The sequence below is a fragment of the Quercus suber genome, unplaced genomic scaffold, assembly GCF_002906115.3.
Source record: "Quercus suber isolate HL8 unplaced genomic scaffold, Cork oak 2.0 scaffold_52, whole genome shotgun sequence".
Taxonomy (NCBI): Eukaryota; Viridiplantae; Streptophyta; class Magnoliopsida; order Fagales; family Fagaceae; genus Quercus; species Quercus suber.
This window is the reverse complement of record NW_027069517.1, coordinates 45,112-56,478: the sequence shown is the minus strand read 5'-3', so window position 1 is coordinate 56,478 and position 11,367 is coordinate 45,112. Positions and strand designations below refer to the sequence as shown.

The following is an 11,367-nucleotide window of genomic DNA, read 5'->3' as shown; positions in this document are numbered from 1 at the left end:
TACACTTAATAACTCACTTTAATGAATATTTATGGCATGATCCCACATTTGATTCTAAAATTAAGAAATAAAACTCTTTAAAAATAAATAATTTAGACCACTGCGCACCCTTTGTGCGGTGGTTACGTCACAAGTATAAATGCTTGTGAGGTGTAGGGGCAAGGATCGGGGTTTAAGTCTCCAAGAGGGAGTTTCACACACATATACACTTAGATTAGGTTAGAGTAAAAATTCTATCTTGTATATATATATAAAAAAAAAAAATTAGAATACATGGCCCAAAATATTTATGGCGTGGTCCCACATTTGATTCTAAAATTAAGAAATAAAACTCTTTAAGAATAAATAATTTAGACCACCGCGCACGCGGTAGTTACATCACAAGTATAAATGCTTGTGAGGTGTAGGGGGTAAGGGTCGGGGTTCAAGTCTCCAAATGGGAGTTTCACACACATATACACTTAAATTAGGCTAGAGTAGAAATTCTATCTTATATATAAAAAAAAAAAAATTAGGACACATAGCCCAAAATTGAAACTTTAATTTGAAATTTAAATTTGAATTTCTTTCATCTTCACATATTATTATATATAAATATATATAGATATAGATTAGACTTGGTACATTTAATGAAGCCACCATAATAAGAAAAGCCAATAACTAGACAAATTAAACTTTTTTTTCCCTTTTATCTATTCTATTAGGTCATTTACAATCCCCCTAGACTATGAAAATAGGCAAATACCTCCTTATGGCTTGCTTTGTTGTTAACATAAAACAAAATATTTTGATTTAAAACCTTGCTTCTTATTGTTATCGCCATTGTAACACATATGTAATCTAATAACAGCCATACAAACTTAATGTTATCCCCACCTTCATCTAATATATCAAACAGTATTCTCATCAGGTGTGCCAAATGCCAAATATTTAGCACATTTGGCACACCAAACACCAAAAACAGAATATCATTAGGTGTGCTAAATGTGCTAAAATTATGAGACATGCTTAAGGGTCATCAAATAGCCCATGGCCTACAGCCCAACACAAAACCCGACAGCCCACCGGGCTAATGGGCGGCCCGGCCCGTTGTTATTAAGGCCCATAGGTAGCCCACTAGTCCAGTGGGTCAGGCCATGGGCTAGTTTTTATGCCCATGGGTACCCGGTGGGCTAGCCCAGTAGCCCAACCAGTTGCCCAGCCCGTTGGCCTAACCCATTGGCCCAGTCTAATAACTCATAATTCGTAACAAAAATATATAGGAAGTGTATGAGGGATTGATCTTGAGATATTATAGAGGAATTTCTAAAGAGAACTCCCTCAACCACTAAGATACCCAAAGTAATTGTGCTAAACTTAGTTTACTAAATATATATTTTTCTAGTAGTCTATCAAATTTGAATTAACCATTTGACCTTTTTTTTTTATTAAAGAAAAAATAAAAAACTATTTAAAGCCTTAATAAATAAAAAATTAAATAGGTTTCCATCAATAAAACAAAAAATTAAATAGATTTGACTATAAAAAAATTTTATAATTAAGTATTAAATTCTTTAATTCTTTCCTTTAAAAAAATAGATTAAATATTCTCTTGTAAAAAATTGATTCTTTTCTTATAAAAATAATAAAATAATATGCTAACACAAGCCCATGGGTAACCCATTAGGCCCAACCCAATAGCCCAGCTCGCTAAAGACAAAATGGGCATTGCCCATGGGCAGGGTCATGGGCTAAGGTTTCCTCTTTCAGCCCAGCCTGACCCAGCCCATTAACTAGTTAATAGCCCATTATGCCCAGCCCATTATACCCATGGGCCAAGTAAAAATGGGCTGGGTCGGCCCGACCCGGCCCATTGACGACCCTTAGACATGCTATAGTATGCTCTCATTTTTTAGAGAGTACGGATGAAAATGCCATTTCCGTTTATTATTTTTTTATTCATCTTTCTCTCTCCTCTCTCATCACTTTATTACTTTTTTTTTTCTCTCCTTTCTCATTCTTCCTCAGACATTCCTATCAACCCATCTCTTCTTTCACTCTTTTTTCTTCTCACTGTTATTGATTTTCTCTCTTCTATTCAGCCTTGCTGCGCCACTTGATGATGATCTCTGTTGCTGTGGGTTTTTTTTTTTTTTTTTTTTTTTTTTTTTTTTTTTTTTTTTGTAGCGGGGGTGGGCTGTGGGTTGTGGTGGGGGTGGTTGGTTATTTTATTTTGTATTTTTATATATTGTTGGTTTTTTTAATGTTATTTTAATATTAGAATATATTATTTTAATATATAGAATTGAAGAATATAAGATGTGATAAATGGTGAATTGTAAAATGATGTGCTAAAATGATAAAATAGGTTTTTGATGTGTTAAAATGATATTTATTATGAGAGAGCTGATGAGAATGCTCTTAGTGACGGTCTCTTGAGTTTCGTGAGTGCATCACACACTTTTTCGTAACATGTGTGTATAGGCTGATCCATAACTGCCATGCAAACTTAACGTCATCCCCATCTTCATCCAATATATCATTGACAGCCCCTCGTGAGTGCGTCATGCACCTTTTTGTAAACCGTGTGTAGCCCAACCCACAATGACCTAATCTAATATATTACCGAAAGTCTCCAAGGAGTGTGTCACGTGCATTTTTGCTTGTTTTAGAATCCAAATTAAAGAATTAATAATTTGATAATTATAGAGTTTTTTCTTAAATAACTAAAACATCGATAGATATTTACAATATCTTATTTGGATAAAAAAAATAAATATTTTTGTTCAGAAATTGATGATGTGTGGTTAGTTTTAAGGGGGAAAAATGTATTTAAGTATTAGATTAAGAATTCTCATATATTATAAGACATGAAAAAATTAACATGTTTTATCTAAAATATGAGAATCTTTTGAGTTTTTCCAACCCTGCATATCCCTCAATAAATAAAGGAGAGAAAATGTAATTTAACCCCAGTAATATTTGCGATCCTCTTAAAAAAAAATACTACATTTACAATATTTTCATCACAAATCATAGGTAGTTAGTTGTTATTGGTTCAAATTTAAACTTAACACTAAGATTACTTTTTTGTCCCAACAATAACAGCCGGTAATAACTTGCCATTTAGTAGTTGTTATAAAAATGTTGTATACATATCATTTCTCGAAAAATAATATATGTGACAAATTGGGCTTTTCTCTTCCCAACAAGAAAAAAAAAAAGGCTTATAATAAATAAATAAAAAAAAGAAAAAAAAAGGGTTGGCTTTTAAGCCTAAAGAATGAGGCCCAAAATCTGTTATTAGGGTTCGTTTGGTTCCCGTAAAATATTTTCCGAAAAATACTTATTTTTCGGAAATGCTATTTTCCGGAAAAGGAAAATATTTTCATGTGTTTGGTTGTATTATGAAAATTATTGTGAAAAATATTTTCATGTGTTTGGTTCTATTAGGAAAATGCTATTTTCCTACCATTTTTTCACATTTTCAGGCAACAACAATAACAAATTCCGGCGGCAACAACAACAACAACAACAACAACAACAAATTCATGCAACAACAACAACTACAAAAAATTTCGGCAACAACAACAACAACATTGTCGTCGACGAGATCGAGGGCGATGGTTCGAAGTCGAGGTCGAAGGCGATGGTTCGAAGTCGAAGGTCGAACGCGATGGTTCGTTGGTCGAAGGTCGAAGGCAATGGGTCGTCGGTCTCGGTCTGGGTCGATGGTCTCGGTCTGGGTCTAGGTCGAAGATCGGTGGGTCGTGGGTCTTCGTGGGTCGACGGCGAGTGGCGGTGGGTCGTGGGTCGACGCCGAGTGGCGGTGGGTCACCGGAGCTGGGCTCTGGGTTCGTGGCTCTCTCTTCTTCTTCGTGGGTCGCTCCGTTTCTTCCTTCCTCTCTCTCTGTTTCTTCCTTCCTCTCTCTCTCTCTCTCTCTCTCTCAATTTTTCCAGAAATACTTTGAAGTGAAAATGGATACTGAAAATGATTTCCGTTGGGTTAGGGAAAATTGGAAGTGATTTTCCGGAAAATTTTATTTTCCGGAACAGCCAAACACGCGAAAACGTGGAAAACCATTTCCGAAAATCATTTACTCCCAATTCAAACGCAACCTTAGTTTCAATTTTCAATCCACATTTTCTTTGAAATCCAACCGACCCGTTATTTAGCTCCAAAAACCCGAATCCAAATTAAAAAACCCACTTTTAACTGCCATCCCCACTCCTCCCCAAACAACCACAGCCGCTGCCTCCGTCGCCGATCGGCAAGTCTCTCTCTCTCTAAATTCCTGAAAGTTTGTATTTTAGATTTGGAAAATAATGGTTGTAAAAATTTTCAATAATATTGAAATTATTATGAGATTTTGTTTATCTGTTGTGATCAATTGGATATGGTGTTAGTTGGATTGTTGTGAAATTGATGTTGGTATTGTGTGTTTTATACTCTGTTAGAAGCTGGTATTGTGGATTTTCTGTTATATTTGTCAGATTAGCTATGTGGATTTTTTTGTACACACCAAATGAATTTTTTTTTTTTTTTTGGAACACAGCCAAACACTGGAATTTTTTTTTCTTGAAAATGTTTTCAGTTGAAAATATTTTCCGGCAGAAAACATTTTACGTCGAAACAAATTTTACCCTTTACAGAGATTGAGCTGCTTCTGCCACTCCTTTCTTTTCATGTTATTTTCCTTGATGAGTTTCAATTATGTTCCCTTTGTTTTTGTCTCAATCTCCAAAACTCTAATTTTTGGCTTTGGGCTTAGCAGTTAGCTCACACGCTATTTGCCAAGAGACAGAGCTGACACCTCTTGATGTTTTCAACAGAGATGTCTAGTGTTCAAATCCCCCATTCCTCATCATAACTATTGAATTATAGAAAAACGTTAGCTCACACGCTATTTTGATTCGCTGGAAGCTCCAAACCTTCAGTGATGGGCAAGTCATGTTCACTGTAAGACTATCAATATCATTTTGGCAAACCCTTTAATATGATTTTTTTTCCCCTTTGTGATTCAATTCGTTTCTGCTTCATCGCTCTATATCCATATGATTTAATCATGAAAAACTATGCAGACCAGAATCGATGTCTAAAGCAGACCTTAAATTCGAGAAGAAACACCGGTTTTATACAGGTAAGTTTGGATGTTTTCTATGAATTGGGCGAGTTTGAAAATTTGGACTGTTGCTCCTATGAAGCAAATCCTGAATGCTCAGTCAATTGTTAATAGTTGAATAATAGCATTTCTAGAACATATTGTTCACCATGATGTTTTTCCAGTGTTAAATCTTGTGCAGTAGTCATTTGTTACCTTTTTTGGTTGTGTGGAATCTTTTCGGCTTCATTTGTTTTGGTTTAGGAGTATTTATTGCAGATTTTCTTTTTCTGCAATAATATATTGCTCAGTCAATTGTTAATAGTTGAATAATTTTTGGTCTCATAAGGATTGATTATCATTAGATTTTTTTTTCTTATATATATAAAAGATTGTCATTAGATTTTTCATTCTAGCTTTAATTGTCCACTTTTGTGTGTTACCTATCAAAAAAAAATTGTCTACTTTTGTGTGTCTCAATTGTCAAAATCTTAATGCTCTTTAATATATTCTCTTTGTATTGTTTTGTCAAAATTTATGAATATCTAAAACTCTTCCCTTTTCTTTATTTTTTTCTACTATTTATCTTCTTTATTTTTTAATTTTTTTGGGTGAAATATGCAGAGGTTAGAGATACTGTTGCCGCTTTGAGTGCCCAAAAGGCTATTGAGAAGGTGAGATTCTTAAATTAAATTTCTCGTTGTTTATTGTTATATTGTTGCCACTAATAGTTTAGTAGAGTTTTGACTCTTGGATATGCAATAATCAAGATTGTGTCTTTGATGGAGGAACTTCATCATATTGATTAATGGTCTATTTATAATTTTTGGGGAGCAAGAGTTAATTTTTGGTGCTATTGGTGTGTGGTTTGAACTGTGCTAACATACTTATAGGCGGTTTGGTTATTGCATTATTGAGTTTGCTGTTTGGAGTTGTAGCATAAGTGGCAAAAAAGTTCCAGTCAGGACCTGCCTGCATCGCAAAATTGTAAAGATTGTCTTCCTTTTGATGAATTTTTGTGATAAAAGGTCTAGCTCCTTTACACATTTTGTTTGCCCATCTGTTTCTAGATTGTTTTAATTTAGGTAAATCCATAGGTCCAAACTTTTAGAGTTGAGACATTACTCCTTAAAGGGATGTTTATACATCTAAGTTAAAATAGTATCGGAGTTTCCATAGGGGTTTAAAGCGATTTGGCATATATTTTTGGTACTTGTAAAATAAATTATACAATATTAACAAAATGCTTTTTTTTTTTTTTTTTTTTTTTTTAAATGCAAGGATGTAGACAAATTTTAATCAGGTGGTATGCAGGATCCACAAATACATTTTGACTTTTGAGGCTGGTAGGTGGTAGCATGTTCCAATTCTAGTCTATAATGGGGATGGGAAGTTAAGGGAGTGGCATTAAAAAAAAATGACACATGATGCAATATATAGGTGACTTAGCCTATTTGTTCAACGTATTGTAAATGTGAGTACCTTCATTCAATCAACCTCTAGGATACAAGATACAGCATTGAGTTGTTTATTTGCTGCTTATTTTTGGGTTTTTTTTTTTTGGTGGTAATTTTTTTTGGGGGGGGGGGGGGGGGGGGGCGGTGGGGGTGGGCAAATGTCACCACCAAGGGTGACTGGCCCAGTGATGGAGGTTTACTTCCCATGTGGTTCAATTGGGATCATTGTCTTGAGTTTGAGGGCATGTTGTTGGTTCGGGCAAGATACTCACTGGCTTATGCTGCTCAGATCCCAATGGGGTTGTTGTCAGGGCCATCAAGCTATGACCGAATAACCTTCATGAGGGAGTGTCTATGGCCCCCTTATTGTTTCAGCTTAAGTGTTGGTTCCTTAGTGGATGGGTGCCACTATGGTAAGGCTCATGTAGGATCTTTCACAAACTAGTTCCTCCTACCCTTTTTTACCTAGCAAAAAGGAAGTGACAAATGTCAAAGGATGACAATTGAACAGAATCTTGAACCTTCATCTCTAAAATGTCAAAAAAGATTAGTTAATGTAAAGCCTGGATCAAATATTTTTGGAGCACAAACTATATTGCAACAAAATTATGATATGGGGATTACAGATATGATAAACTGATCGATTGATAAAAAGAACCCATGGGGGTCCACAAAATCTTAGCAAAGCCTTGTAAACCTCAATATTTTCTCATTCCATTCTTCTTGAGTTTATAGTCTATATTAAGGACTTTGCGTGGAGGCATGGTTTTAATCTCCAAATCAAGGAAACTCTACAAAGAACACTCTTTTATTTAATATAGACCAATTTCTTTTGGGATAATGTCAGGACTCTGTTGTGTATTAAAATTGTTTATCTTTATTTAAATAGAAAAGAAAAGAAAAAATCTAAGGTGATGTCTTTCTTTTGTTTTGTTTAAACCTTTTAAACTAATATGTTGTGGCAAATTGTTTGATTGCACTTGTGAAATTTATTTATGAATAATATTCAAGCTCTATAGTACCTTAAATATCTAATGTATGTTCTTTCAGAAGAAGAAACTTCGAAGCTGACAGAAGAAATTGAAAGCATATGATCTCTCTTCCCTCTCAGAGTTCCTTCCTGAGTTGAGGACCCTATGGCAACCAAGTCCTGCTGCTCAGTTCAAGCTGAATTGTAGATCTATGCAAAAGTTAATGTGAGTACTTGAATTCCATGATTTACATCCTGTTGCAAGCTTTAGATTTCCTTTGCATTGCGTTATTTGTCTCATGTAATACTGGGTTCATTGTCATCAGCTTGAAGGAAGGAAAACAGTTGAGTACAGTTCTTAACCATCCTGCTTTCCAGTTGGATTCCCTGGCTGCCATTCTTCAACACCTACATAGCACACAACCAGTTACAGATGAGATACCAAAGAAAAAGAAGAACTAAAATGGAGAAAGTGAAGAAATCTAAGGCTTCAGATGGACCTCAATCTATGGTTATGTGATTTCAAAGATAAGTTTTTATCAATCTGCTTCTATGAGCCATATTTGTTTATATCTGATCCTCTAATGCCTACAATTTGAATACGAGTTATATTCACCTGGTTAACAAGTCTATCTGGGTTTGTTTGTTTTCTGTTTCCTAGAGATGCTCTTTAGTCTGATCAGTATAATAATTTTTCCTTTTTTGATGACACAGAGAGAGAGAGAGTATGTTGAAGACTCTAGTTATTGTGGCCTTCTCTGTATTTTCATTTTCATTGATTTATGGGAAATTTGGTGCTGAAAAGGATTTTCTTTCAATTTAATGTACCTATCTATACATCCTAAAATCTGGCTGATCAATGATTGCCTGAAAGACCCAAGCTAGAAAATTTTCAAGTTTTCAACCGATATAAATATAGGGTTGATTTAAGTCTTTTCAGACAAAGATACTTGGAAACAGGATGGTGAAAATGATGTCAAAGACTCTTTTTTCCCTACAAATTCATCTAGATTTTCTCTTGGTTATTTATTTTGTAGAAAGATGGAGAGCCTATATTCAATTAACGCAATCTAATTTTGGGACGTACAAGCTATTTATGGAGTCGAGTTGCTTGGAGTTTAAAACTAAAAAGTTTAGGTCTTTACCATCTGTCATTCTATATATATTTTTTTGATGAACAAAAAGGGGGGTGGGGGCGATCATGGTGACTCACCCCCTGGGGTCACGCCCACTAGAGAATATTGAATTGAGCCATAGTTACTGTGGTCGGAGGTGACCACAGACCTCACCCTAACCCCTCAAGAGAGCTAGAAGCTTAGACTAGTTGCAGGCAAAAATCCCACAGTTCACCCATTAGCAATCAAATATGGGACCTAGTGCTCCTGCATTCACACCAAGACCGCTAGCTCACCTCTCTCGGTGGCCAGTCATTCTATATATTGGCTTTTGGACAAATAGTTGAATCGTATATACTTTAACCAAAAAAGAATTGAGTCATATAAACATATTACTTACTACTTAGTAACATTTTTTCAACTTTATAAAGAAAAAGAATCTGCATGCACATTCTGTATGTGAGAACCATAATATATTTGTTATTCGTACTCTGTCTAGAGTGTATAACCGAAAAAATGAAAATGCTTTGCAATGGCTGTTATTATCTTCTTGTACACCAATACTCTCTGTTCATTCATATAGCTGATAATGTGCATGCAATGTTCTAAATACTCCATGCTAGGTCCACTTAAGATATAGATTATTTCTCCACCGATTACGGCAACCTTCTCAATCGGCCAAAAAAAGCAAAAGCATTGCGCTAACTTTGTCAATTGGATATCCAATCAACAATTATAATTTATCTTATAATATATATAGTTTTTTTTTTTAAATCACTAATTAAAAAATAAATATATTTTTGAAGTGTATCTTATAATATTTGCATTTTAAGGGTCTATTTGAAATTTGCTTATTTTGCTAAAACTGAAAACTTTTTGCTAAAAGTACTGTAGATAAAAGTAAAAATTTGCTGAAGTAGTACAGTGGGACCTATGAATAGTACCAAAAAGTGCAGTGAAACTCATGAATAGTAGCAAAAATAAGTTGAATAGTAAAATAAATTGGTTATTTAAGATGGAGCCAAATGCATACTAAAGCTTTGTTTTGATAGCTTATTTTTTGCCAGATTATTTTACTATTCAACTTATTTTTGTTACTATTCATGAGCCTCACTGTACTTTTTAGGACTATTCAGGAGTCTCATTGTATTATTTTAATTAACTTTTACCTTTATCTACGGTACTTTCATAAAAAAAAAATTTAGTTTCAACAAAATAAGTAGATCCCAACAGACCTTAATGTGGTGTTTGGTACAAGGTAATGTTTTAGGATTCTTATAAATGTTTAAAGATTTCTATGTTTGGTTGCAAATCACTCTAGGGAATCAAATGCTAGTGAAATCTGGATTTCCCCTTTAAACCACTTTTAGTAGGAATGTAAATTCCTTTTAAAACAAGTGGATATCTAGATTCTCAAACTTAAAGAAAATTATATTTTTTATGACAATTTTAATCCCTTTTTCCTTATGATTTAAGCAATTAAAATAAAATATAAAATAAATCATAAATATCTTTTCTTGTCTTATAGACCTAAACGTTGTCAGGTTGTTTTATTATGGATTAAGCTCTTTTAAAAATTATTATTAAGAATAAAGCATTTGAGATAAATAGTTATTTTTGTATTGTACTTGTTATTTTAAAATATTAGACTACAATATTATTGAATTTGTCATAATTAATAATTTATATTTTGTTTTTCATTATTTATTTAAAGGAATATCCTTTTTTTTAAAGGACTTGGTAGTTTACATTCAAATCTAAGGATAAAATAGGAAAAATAAATAATTTATTTAAAATTTCTATGAATAAACAAAAAATTATCATCTCACATTCTTAGGAGCCTTAAAAAATTTCCAATGAAATCAAACATAGGAATAGAGGCTTCCAAATTGCAATGAATTACATTCCTAAGGATCTAAGGACACGTTTGGTACATTGTAATGATTATTACATGGAAATAGGAATAAGTATTATAAGGAATACATTAAGTTGAAATATAATAAGTATTACTATTTATTAGTTTGGTGACCATTTTAGGAATAGAGTCCGAAATATACATCTACAGTTTAGTAGAGAATAAAAAGAATGTGTAATTAAATCATTTTTAAGTAAAATTTCCTAAAATACACTTATTTTAGGGTGTTCAAAATAGAGCTAATAATTAACAATAAAGAAAATTTATTTTCTTTCCTTTTGAAGATGTAGCAACTAATGGTGTAGGGACTCAATTTGGATTGACCCTGAGTGATGGGTTTTCAGCCCAATAAGCCCAAACAATAAATTTATAGAGAGTGGGCTGAGAGGTTTAGGTGCTGACCGTCGATCACCATGCATGAACTTTTTCTATAAAAAAAAATAAAAATGCTAAGGATTTCTTTACAAATGGGGGAATGCTCCTCGGCCTGTGGCCGAAGAGGCCTGATTGTTCTCTCACTTTTTCTTTTTTCTTCCCCCCCCTTTCGTTTACTTTACTAACTTTTCTTTTATAGTTTTCATCTTCCTATCCCCTCTTTCCATCTGTTGATCATCTATTTGCCTTCTTTTCTGGCCGTCCGTCCCATCAGAGTCCTTATCGGTACTCAAGTGGTTCACTCTGATCAACGTTATCCTGCCAAGGGGTTACCTCCCCATTAATGCGGCCAGGGGGAGTTAGTTGAATGCATTAAATGTGAGAATGACAGCTTACTTTGGGGTTAGTCTCTCCCCAAAATCACCTTCGTCAGGCCGAGGATAAGGTGGTCCTC

General features: G+C 34.0%; 1 pseudogene; it reads left to right on the top strand.

Annotated features, from left to right (window-relative positions):
* The first annotated feature begins 4,524 nt into the window (after positions 1-4,524).
* Positions 4,525-8,326, top strand: LOC112022816 (uncharacterized; annotated as a pseudogene).
* The last annotated feature ends 3,041 nt before the right edge of the window (positions 8,327-11,367 follow it).